This window comes from Fukomys damarensis, unplaced genomic scaffold (assembly GCF_012274545.1).
Source record: "Fukomys damarensis isolate Sample0158 unplaced genomic scaffold, DMR_v1.0_HiC HiC_scaffold_16, whole genome shotgun sequence".
Lineage (NCBI taxonomy): Eukaryota > Metazoa > Chordata > Mammalia > Rodentia > Bathyergidae > Fukomys > Fukomys damarensis.
Genome location: NW_022900928.1, coordinates 64,753,387 through 64,764,802, shown reverse-complemented (window position 1 = coordinate 64,764,802; position 11,416 = coordinate 64,753,387). Strand labels below are relative to the sequence as shown.

General features: G+C 39.3%; 1 non-coding gene across 1 annotated transcript; it reads left to right on the top strand.

Moving 5' to 3' along the window:
- Positions 1–3,346: 3,346 nt before the first annotated feature.
- On the top strand, positions 3,347–3,451 carry LOC117286433. Its single transcript, XR_004517603.1, has one exon. It is a non-coding gene; the product is annotated as a U6 spliceosomal RNA (small nuclear RNA).
- The last annotated feature ends 7,965 nt before the right edge of the window (positions 3,452–11,416 follow it).

The following is an 11,416-nucleotide window of genomic DNA, read 5'->3' as shown; positions in this document are numbered from 1 at the left end:
CATATATATATATATATATAATTGGGATTATACACAATTGCTTAAATCTGAAATACAGAGAAGCAAGAGGGGAAAATCAAGTCCAGCCTGGGAGATGAAACAGCTAAATCTTGCCAAATATGTGGAATATCATTGCCTGATGCACTGAAGAAAGCTTAGTGAAACCAACCCAGTCATTGACTGAGATACTTCGCATGGGGCCAACCTATTGCACCTTTCAACACAAATGCTTGTTTCCTAGGTTTTTCTCCCAGACTCGGTTCCTCAGTGTTACAGACATTCCCAAGAGGGGCCAATGAATGAAACTGCATGGTGGGATTTGCTGTGTGAGAGGCAGCCAGATCTCACCTGCTGATTGTCTGGGTCTCTGGATCCCAGAAAACCCTCTGTCATGGCTAGTCCTTACTCTGGTGGAGCAATCCTGCACTTTTCCTGACCAAGGATGGTAGGAGGTCTTGAATTTTTGAAAATGTCTTTATTCTCACTCTTAATGGGTAATGTGGCATGGCATTTTATGTTAAAAATAAAATTTCTCTCATATTCTGGAAAGCGCTGCTCATGCTGACTTGAGCCTCTGGTGTTGCTGTTGAGAAGTCTGAAGGTGTGACCATTTTTTGCCACTGCTGCCATCTCTATTCTGTCTAGAAGGTCTTCAGACCCGAGGTCCTCACAAAGCGTGATGCTGTGCTTTGTGGCGGGTCTATTTCCATGCTCTGAGCTAGGCACCGAAGTACTACCTGGGCCCTTTCCATCTAGAAATATACTTCCTTCACTTCCAAGAAAATAATCTCACCCCCTTTTTATTTTAGACTTTTTTTCCTCTAACTTTTACATTTTTCACTTCTATTTTCCAACTTTATGTTTTAGGCCTTCTTACTGAATTTCCTGTTTTGAGGGGTTTTATTTCTGCTCCCATACCTTTTAATTTCAAAACATTCCTTTTTCCCTCATCATCCCTTTTGTCTTTTGTCTTTTTTTTTTTTTGAGACAGGGACCTGGAACTCACTATGTAGCCCAGGCTGGTCACAGTGATTCTCCTGCCTCAGCCTCCTGAGTGCTGGGATTATAGGTGTGCACCACCATGCCTGGCTACCTTTTGTCATTTTAACAGAGCATTCCCTTCTTGCTTCATAGTTATAATATCTGTTCTTATATTTCCCCTATGTTTACTTGGAGTTTGCTTTTACTTTAATTTTTTTTTCTACCTGTAAAGATGCTTCTTTATTTTGTTCCACATTTGCTGTTTCATTTGGCATCAGAAATATCCCTCTAAGGCCCATGTGCCAAGGCTTGGTCCCCATCCTGTGGTGCTGCTGGGAGGTGGTGGAACCTTTAGGAGGTGGAGCCTTGTTGAAGGATATTTGGTCATTAGCAGTGTGATCTGGAAGGGAATGTGGCACCCCAGCCTCTTTCTCTTTTGCTTCTTGGTTGCCATCATGTAGATAGGCTTTCTCTGCCATTCGCTCCTTCCATGATATACTGTTCTGCCACTGGCCCAAACCAACAGGGCCAACTGACTATGACCTGAAATCTCTGCGACCATAAGCCAAAAAACCTTTTTTCCTTTAAAGTTGATTTTCTTGCATATTTTGTCACAGTAACAAAAAGCTGACTAATCCATGTGTATAGCAAATGATTGAAAACAGTGCAATGTCCACCACTAAAAACAATGGCTGGATAAACTATTCTGCATTCATACAACTGAATATCAGGTGGCTACAAATTTCTCTTAGCAGATATACAGTGATCACCAAAATACTGTTTTAAATGAAAAGAAAAAGAAAATGTAGTGGAATGTGGTGGCACAAGTCTGTAATCCCAACACTCTGGGAAGCTAAACAGGAGGATCACAAGTTTGAGCCTCATCTGGGCAACTTGGTGATTTAATGAGAATTTGTCTCAAAAAAAAAAAAAAAGGCAAAAAACAAAAACTGCAGTTGTTGCTCAGTGCAAAGATCCTCAATTCAATCCCCAGTAAAAATAAATAAATAAATTTAAAAAATGAAAATGTAGAAATCATATATATTATGTGATCTTTTGTATATGCAAAGAAAGGAAACATATATTCATATGTATTTACTTTTGGATAAGGAATTCTTAGAAGGGCCAGTGATTTAGCTCAGTGGTGCCACTGACTGCCTTGTAAGCGCAAGGTCCCAAGTTCGATCCCCGGCACCAAAAAAAAAAAAAAATTCCTAGAAGGCTAAATTCAACTAGAAACAAATAGAAGTAGTCACCTGTGTGCTGCTAGGACCAAGAGAACAAGAGGGATAGGAATGTAAGTGAGGCTTCTGTGAGAATACCTTTTCATATTCTAATTTACTAGATTGCCAAGGTATCTTAGGGTATGAAGGGATCATGATACTGTTGCTGACAAATGACAAAGAGAAAAGACATATCTTGTCACTCAAGAGATCTGATAGTGATTGCTTTACCAAATGGTAAAATGTAGGATCCCTAAGAGCAGGTACGGCAGCCCCTGCGTGCCTCCTGATGAGATGTAATGTGAAGTTTCCATTTCACTTTCAACATAGCCTTGCCAGAAATACTTTAAACACAACTTGAACACAGTGGAATCACTAGACCTGGGCTACAGTTTATGGCTGTATTAATAAGCTTTCTACTGTGAGACAAAATGCCTGCCGTATACTTTACAGGGAAGGATGGATTAGTTTTGGATTATAGTTTCAGTTCATTGTCAGTTGGCTCCAGGGGACAGACATCATGGTGGAAGGATAAGGCAGAGGAGAGCACTTACCTTGTGGCAGCCAGAAGCAGAGAGAACATGAAGAGGCAGAGAGGGAGGAAGAGGCTTAAGACAAGAATACAGCCTTCCAGTTTATGCTTCCAATGACCTCTTTCCTTCAACCTCACCTCCTAACAGCATATTCAGCTATGAGCTCATTTGTGGATTAATCCATTGATGACATTATCACCCCAAGATCTGGTCACCTTCCATAAGCCCACCTCTGAGCACATGAGCTATGTTTAGGGAACATTATCCATCTGAACCACAACAAGGAGAAACAGTAGATAGAGAAGTAAGGCAAATGACATTACAAAGAAAGAGTCAGACAAATTCATAATATGGAACATTCTACAAGACAACTGGCTTGGTCTTTTTCCAAAAGTTAATGTTATTAAAAAAGAAAGTAGGAACACTTTGTAGTGGTGTTTAGCAACCAACTCTGATGCACAAACTTTAATTGGGTCATAATTTTTAAAAGAGCAAGGGCTGGGGATGTGGTTCAGTGGTAGAACACTTACCTAGGATGTGTGAGTTTCTGGATTTGACCCCCAGCACTACAATAAACAAGACACAAAACAAATGAAAAGCTAACAGAATGTTCTCTTTCACAGAACATACACTGAAATTGGAGTGATATAATGAAGATTAGTAAAGCTTCTGTGTAAAGATGACACAGAAATTTGTGAAATTTTCCATAGTCTTCTAGAAAGAAGAATGAAATCATGTCTTTCCAAGAAAACAGATGGAATTCTAGGATATCATGTTAAGCAAAATAAGCCAGATGCAGAAAGACAGTATAGTGTGGTTTTTTTTCTTATGTATGGAAACAAAACAAACATACCTGAAAGTAGAAGACAAATAGGAAAGAGGGAAAGGGAGGAGAGAGCAAGAGAAGATACAAGGAGGATAGACAGGATCAGGGCATGATATACATGTATGGAAATTTCACAGAGAAACATATTAATTTGTACAATTAACATGCATTAGTAATTTTAATTTTAGAACACTAGAAAGTTTAAAGTAAATGGAGTAAGTTGAGCATAGACTATATATATTTTTTCTTTTTTTTTTTGGTACCGCAGATCAAACTCAGGTCTTCCTGCTTGCCAGGCAGGCGGTGGAACCACTGAGCTAAATCCCCGACCCTAGAGTATATATTTGATGCTATGAAATTGCTAATATTCTTAGTCATGATAATGGCATTGTGGTTTTGTAAAAGATTGTCCTTACTTTTTAGGATGCAAATATTGAAGTTATGTGCAGGTAACAGAGTGCTGTACACAATTTCCAAATGGTTGGGCATACATATAAAATATTTATATATAGAGAGAGTATATGGCCTAATATTAACAATCACAGACCTGGGTGGTGAGTATAACAGTGATCACTGCACTGTTCTTTCAGTTTTTGTTTTCTTTTTCTTTTTTTGTACCAGAGATCAAACCTGGGACCTTGCATTTGTGAGGCAGGTGGCTGCACCACTGAGCTAAATCCTGGCCCTTTAGCTTTTATATATATGTATATGTGTATGTGTATGTGTATGTATGTATATGTATATTTGTTTGTTTGTTTGAGACAGGGTTTCACTATGTAGTTGAGACTGACCTGGAACTCACTATGTAGCCCTGGCTGGTCTCGAACTCACAGCGATCCTCCTGCCTCAGCCTCCTGAGTGCTGGAATTACAGGTGTGTGCCACCACTCCAGGCTTTAGCTTTTCTATATTTTGGAAACTTTTCATACTAGTGTAGAAGAAAAGAGAAGCTGATGTATAGTCTGCAGTCCCTGGATCATTTTGGGAGGGACTATCTGGATTGCAGAACACTCAGAAGTTTGTTTCTTTAGGTAATGTTCTTAGAATAGTCAAATTTCTCAGGGAGAAGTTTCTTTCAACCTCTGTCTCCGAGGTTGTATTAGCTTTCTGTCACTGAATCACAGTACTTGACAAACAATTTAAGTAGAAAAGTTTTATTTTGGCTCATGGTGTCAGAGGTTTCAGTCAATGGTTGGCTGGCATCATTGCTTTTATACCAATTGTAAGGGAGAAACATCATGGTAGAAAGGCATTTGGGAAGAAAGTTGTTCATCTCATGCTAATGAGGAAGCAGAGAAAGGCAAAAAGCCAAAGGAAGAGGCCAGGGACCAGATTTAGTCCTCAGGGTCATGCACCCCCACGATCCATCCAGAAGCAAGTTTGACTAATCAGCTGGATGCCTCTTAAACCAATGGACTGACAAACAAGATTAACATCACAGTAGGCAAAATCTAACTGGCCAACATTTTGGATGAGAGGAAAGATAGTGTGTGCAGAGAAAAGTCCCCACATTCGGCGTATAGAATTTTGTTTTTGAGTACAAGAACTCTGGCCTCCAGCAATACCTTGTTTTTCATAAACTGGAGATTCACTCTTTCACCTTTTCCAGAGACTATACCTCTGGTTTTCTGTTGCTTGGGGGAAGACACAGTGACCCCACTGAGCAAAGAGGACAGCAGCTTCATAAACACACTCGTGGCCGGGCATGGTGGTGCACACCTGTAATCCCAGCACTCGGCAGGCTGAGGCAGGAGGGTTGCTGTGAGTTCAAGACCAGCCTGAGCTACGTAGTGAGTTCCAGGTCAGTCTCACTATATAGTGAGACCCTGTCTCAAAAAAAAAACAAAAGAAGAAAAAAGAAATAAGTAAAATAAACACACTTGCAACCAATCCATTTTTAGTTCCAGTGTCACCCATGCTTTGAGTAGAATTTGTTGCTGCTGTTGCTGAGCTTTGGGGGCCTTTGGGTGTGCAAGTCAGTCAGCAGATGTTTGGCTTTTTCCTTTGCTGTTTCAAAATTTATCTTTTCAGTTGTGTCCTGTTACTATCATTTGACCATTTGGAAGTTTTCAGCTTCCAAAATGTTACTTTTGTCTCCTTTTCTATTCTCCTTGTCGATATATGCATTTTTTTAAAAAGTGCACTTTAATGCATTTTATTGAGATTTCAGGAAACAGCAGAGGCTAATGCACATAATCAATCTCTTCTAGAAGTAAATTCGATGCTCTTTAGTCTCTTTTCCCCATATACTAGTTTGAAAGTTATCCATCCTCTCTATTCTTTTAATGGGTTACTCTTAAAATTTTAATATTTTTCACCTTACCTAACAAGTCTAAAAGTAATCAATATTCCCTTCTTCCTGATAGATAATGCAAAGATAATAGAATGTTTTAACTTTGATCTCTTCTTTCCCACTTTTCAAATTTCTTTTTCTGGAACTATTAGGAATTTAACCCAAGGCCTTCACACTGAGCTATATCTCTGGCGCTTTTTTATTTTTATTTTGAGACAGTATCTTGCTAAGTCACTACATTGCTCGGGCTGGGTTCACACTTGCCTCACTCAGCCTCCCAGAGTGCTGGGATTACAGGTGCACACCACCACATCTATCTTTTCATTTCGCTTTGGTCTAATATATTAGTTCCTAATGGTTTCTAACACCTCTTTCAAAGTAGTTCCTATATCTATATCCATATATCTATCTATGTCTTTCTATATAGAACTATATTCTTTCTTTAAATAGCTCTCTCTCTATAGTTTTATGAACGAGGTGTGATGTACATGGAAGATGAATAAACTAAAACAGTTTCACAGTAAAAGACACATTTCCATTAATCCCCCATCAAATACTCCCCCTTGCTTTGAACACGCTTATTTCATTATTTTTGCCACTTTATGAAAGAATTCTGGAAGCCAGAGTTTCACAGTAAAAGACACATTTCCATTAATCCCCCATCAAATACTCCCCCCTTGCTTTGAACACGCTTATTTCATTATTTTTGCCACTTTATGAAAGAATTCTGGAAGCCCTCTTCATGAGTGCCTCTCTGAGGTGTGATTAAAAATGCAGGAAATGTTGCTGCCAAGCGGCGTGCAACGGAAAGATGGGCTTACAAAGACGTTCTGGTGTGTCCTCCTCTACGTTATTCACTGGCTGTGGCTCTGTGTAACTTGGGACTCTTCCCCAAGGTCATAACAACGATGAAAAGTAAACATTTTTAATCCGTTCAGCACACCAAATCAGCCACAACAGTGCAAGTAAAGACAATCACAGAAGATAACTTCCAGAACAGCTTCAGAAAGTGGCAAAAATGATGAGGTAAACGTCCAAAGCAAGGGGGAGTATTTTGAAGGGGATTAATAGCTATGTATCTTTACTGCAATAAATGCTTAAAATTTAAGCATTCACCATATATTTCAACCATATAATAAATGTGTTTGTATCTTTTTTAAATTATATAACATTTCTATTATATATAGTTCTCCTGTCATAAGTGTGGCCTATGCCCTAGGAATATAAAAGCAAATTAGAAAGATTAAACTGTGCATAAATGTATTTTAAGTAGAAGCATATGAAATTGCCAATATTTGATCAATTTTTATTTGTAAAAACTAATTTCATACATGCATGTAACATACACACATACCTCCACAAGCTCAAGCACATTAAATTAAAACTATAAGATGTCATGAAATAAGCAAGCATAAGTAAGCATATCTTGCATTTACTCTTTGCATTAACGTAGGTTCAGTCAGAAAAACAGAAGGTTCTCCATGTTAAGAAAAAAGCTTTAATTCAGAAAAACACATTTTTATAAAACTATTGGAAGGGATGGAGAAAATGACCTCTGTGGCTTACAGTACTGAAGGACTGATTCTCAAAAGCTTGCCTCTAAGTGGCTACAAGTGGGAAGCTCCTCTAATTACCCCAGCCTGCAATACCAATGCATGTGAAGCAGAGAGGGCAAGGAAGGTCAGACAGAAGCTGCTTTAAGCCTCATGTATGCACAAGCTTCTGTCAGCAGCTGCAGTGAAAAATAAGGACCTTTCCTCTTCTCGCATGGACTGACTCTAACGCAGGCCCACAGACAGAAGGAGATTTTGAGGGATGTAGTTCCAAGTTCATCCTCTGCATCCTAAGAAAGACTTCTGGTGAGAATGTAAAATGGTGCAGCCGCTATGGCAAGGAGCAGTGTGGTTCCTTGAAAAATTAAAAATAGAGCTACCGTATGATCTAGCAATTTCACTTCTAGGTTTACACTAACATGAATAGAAAACAGGAAATGCAACAGACATTTGTATACCCATTGCTCATAGCAGCATTTATTCTCAATAGCTGAAAGGTGGAAACAACCCAAATGTCTATCAACAGATGAACAAAATGTGGTGTATACCTATGTTAGTCAGCTCTTCATCACTGTGACTAAATACCTGAGGAATGGTTAATGTTGACTCACGGTTTCAGAGGTTTCAGCCCATGTTTGGTTGGTTCCAAGGCAGAAACATCGTGATGGAATGACATGCCTGAGGAAAGCTGCTCCCCCCATGGCAGCCAGGAAGCAAATAGGGTAAGGAAGAGTCTGAGAAAACATATATTCTGCAAGGGCATGTACCTACTGTTCTGCTTTCTCCAACTAGGCCCACTCTGAAGCTTCCATTACCATCTGTTATGGTTTGGGTCTAGATGTCTCCCCAAAACTTCATGTGGTCACAGTCTTGATCTAGAGTGTGGGAAGCTAGAATTGGTTCATGGTGCAATGCTAGAGGAAAGATAGTGTGTGCAGAGAAAAGCCTCCAAATTCAGCGTATAGAATTTTCTGTTTGAGTACAAGAACTCTGGCCTCCAGCAATACCTTGTTTTTCATGGACCGGAGATTCACTTTTTCACCCTTTCCAGAGACTATGCCTTTGGTTCATATCTTAATTACTGCCCTTGCTTTCTGTGAGTCTTCTCTCTTTTGATTGTACTTTCACTTTTCTGATTGTACTTCTTTTTAGGCTCTCTTAGTATTAGTAGAGATAAGTTTGGCTATAGCACAAGTCTTAGTTACTTGCCTGTCACCATGACACAGGGCACTAGGATTAAGGATGTGAGAGCTACCCACCCTAAGTAGCCTGGATAAGGTAAAAGGGTCAGGGAGATACTGTTAATGCCCTTGTTACTTTCTCTTCCTTGTGAGTGCCATGTTGTTCCTGATCTGCCATGCCTGTTTGTCTCCCTGCCTTGGAGTCAGCTGATTATGGACTAAAACCTCTACAAACTATAAGCCAAATAGACTCCTTCCCCTCTAATTTTGGGTGTTGGGTATTTTTTCTCAGCAATGAGAGAAAAGTAACTGGCACACCTTCCAATAAGGCTATTCAATTATGATCTCATCAATGGATTAATCCATTGATAAAATTCAAGCTCTCATTATTCAGTCACTTCCCAAAAGCCCATCAGCAATCAAACCTTCAACACAGAAGCCTTTTGGGGAAGACATTGTGGATGCCAACCATAACAATACACGCAATGGAATATTATTATTCAACTTTAAAAAGGAAGCGATTTCTGACACACACAACATGGAGGAGGCTTGAAGTCATTATGATGAGTTTAAAAAGTCACAAAAGGAGAAGTGCTATAATTCTACTTACACGAGCTACATAGAATGGTCAAATTTGTAGTGACATAAAGTTTAATTGTGTGGTTTCCAGGGACTACAGGGCATGGAGAGTGGGGTGTTATTATTTAGTGGGTACAGAGTTTTTGATAGGATGAAAAAATTCTAGAGACAGACCAAATAGTGTTTTCAAGGTTCATCCATGTTGTGGGATGGATGTTCTGGAGTCCTTTCTTCCTTTTTGTTGCCAAGAAATATTCCCTCATATTGTTATGCTGCATTTTGTTTCCTCTTGAACCATTACCATTCATGTTGCCATGAAGATTCAAGTACAAGTTTTTGTGTGGATGTATATTTCTTTGTTTCTTTTGGATTCATACCTAGGAGTGGAATTGCTGGGTCTTAGGCTAACTCCACATTTAACCATTAAAGAACTGCCAAACTGTTTTTCAGAGTAACAGTGACACTTTACACTTCCATGAGCAAGGTATGGGGATAGAATCCTTGATTATTAATTGGGTACTGGGCTTATGGACATCCAAAATGAAGTTTCCCAGACTCCTTTACAGCTAGTGTAACTAGCTAACCAGTTGGATGAGTGAAGTTAAATTTTTTCTCTTAGAAGAAACTACACTGCCCACTGAGTGGCTGGATGGGGACACAGTGGTGAGCTGTATTGGGTCACATGGGCTGGAGCAACACACAGGGGCAGTGGAGTTTCATACAGAAGGGATTTGGAGCCCTGGAAGCTTTGTAGAGCAGTGCTGCCACATTAGTTTTGAGTGGGACTTTTCAGTGGGCGAGAAATAAAATTTCTAACATGTACTTTCTAATCCACTGTTATTTTGGGACTCTCTCAGAACCAAATTTATATCTTAATTACTACCCTTGCTTTCTGTGAGTCTTCTCTTTTGATTGTACTTCTACTTTTCTGATTGCCCCTCTTTTAGGCTCTCTTAATATTAGTAAAGATAAGTTTGGCTATAGCACAAGTCTTAGTTACTTGCCTATCACCATGACACAGTGTCAGATAACTGCATATTAAAGGAGAAGAGGTTTATTTTGGCTCACACTTCCAGAAGTCTCAGTCCATGCATGGTCAGCTAGCTCCATGGAAGAAAGTGCATAGAAGAGCCTGGTGGAGGAAAGCTGCTCAATCGTGGCAGCCAGGAAGTAGTAAGAGAAGGGAGGAGCTAGGGAAGGATATACACCCTTCCAGGTCATACCCCCAGTGACTCACCTCTTTTTTTTTATTTGTTTTGTTTTGGTGCTGGGGATTGAATTCGGGACCTTGCGCTTGCAAGGCAGGTGGCAGAACCACTGAGCTAAATCCCTGGCCCAGACTCACCTCTTCTGAGTGGGGTCAAATTTAGTTATAAGCTCATCAGTGGATTAATCCAGAATGTGGTGCCCCATGATCACCTTCCAAAAGTCCCACCTCTGAACACATAAGAGTTTTAGGGGACATTCTAGATACAAACTATAGCACAGCAATAGCAAATAAATCTCCAAATCTTAGTGGCATAGCACAGTGGAAGCTTATTTCTTACTCATGCAAAGTCTGAAACAGGTTAGTGGGAAGTACTCTTCCAAGCACTAGCTCAGACTACACACCCTGCCATCTTGCAACAGCGTCATCTTGTAGTGCTTTACTTACATTCTTTGGAAAGAAAAGTATGGAGAGCTCATGTCTACTCTTTTATTACTTTGTTTTTTAAAAAATTTTTTTCTTTTTATTGAGTTTATTGGTACAATCTAGGTATACAATACAGTTACATTCATCATTGGGATTCTGTACCTTTACATAATAGGTCTTGATTCTCATTTTTTTCCCCTTGTCCCTGACCTCCCTTCACCCCCTCCTCCCCTCCCCATTTATAAACACTTTATTTCCATTTTTCAGTTTCTCATATTTTTTCCTCCCCCTTATTACCTTTCCCCCACCCTTCCCACTTTCCCTACACCTTTAGCCTTTTACTTCCTATTTCACATTATTAATTATCTCATTAGGATCCTGTGTACTATTATAGTTTGTCACACCAAAGAAACTATTCGGTATTTCAGTTAATCTCTGTATGAACATTAAAAATAGGGAATCCTAAAATAAAACTAAAAAGGAAAGTAAAAGAGAAAAGGTAATGATGAAACATTAAAATAATCCTTAATTCTGGAGATGAAAATGGTCCATGAACATATTTAAATTGCTTCTTGCTCTTATAGTCTTATCTTATTCTTTTTTTCATTATTTAGA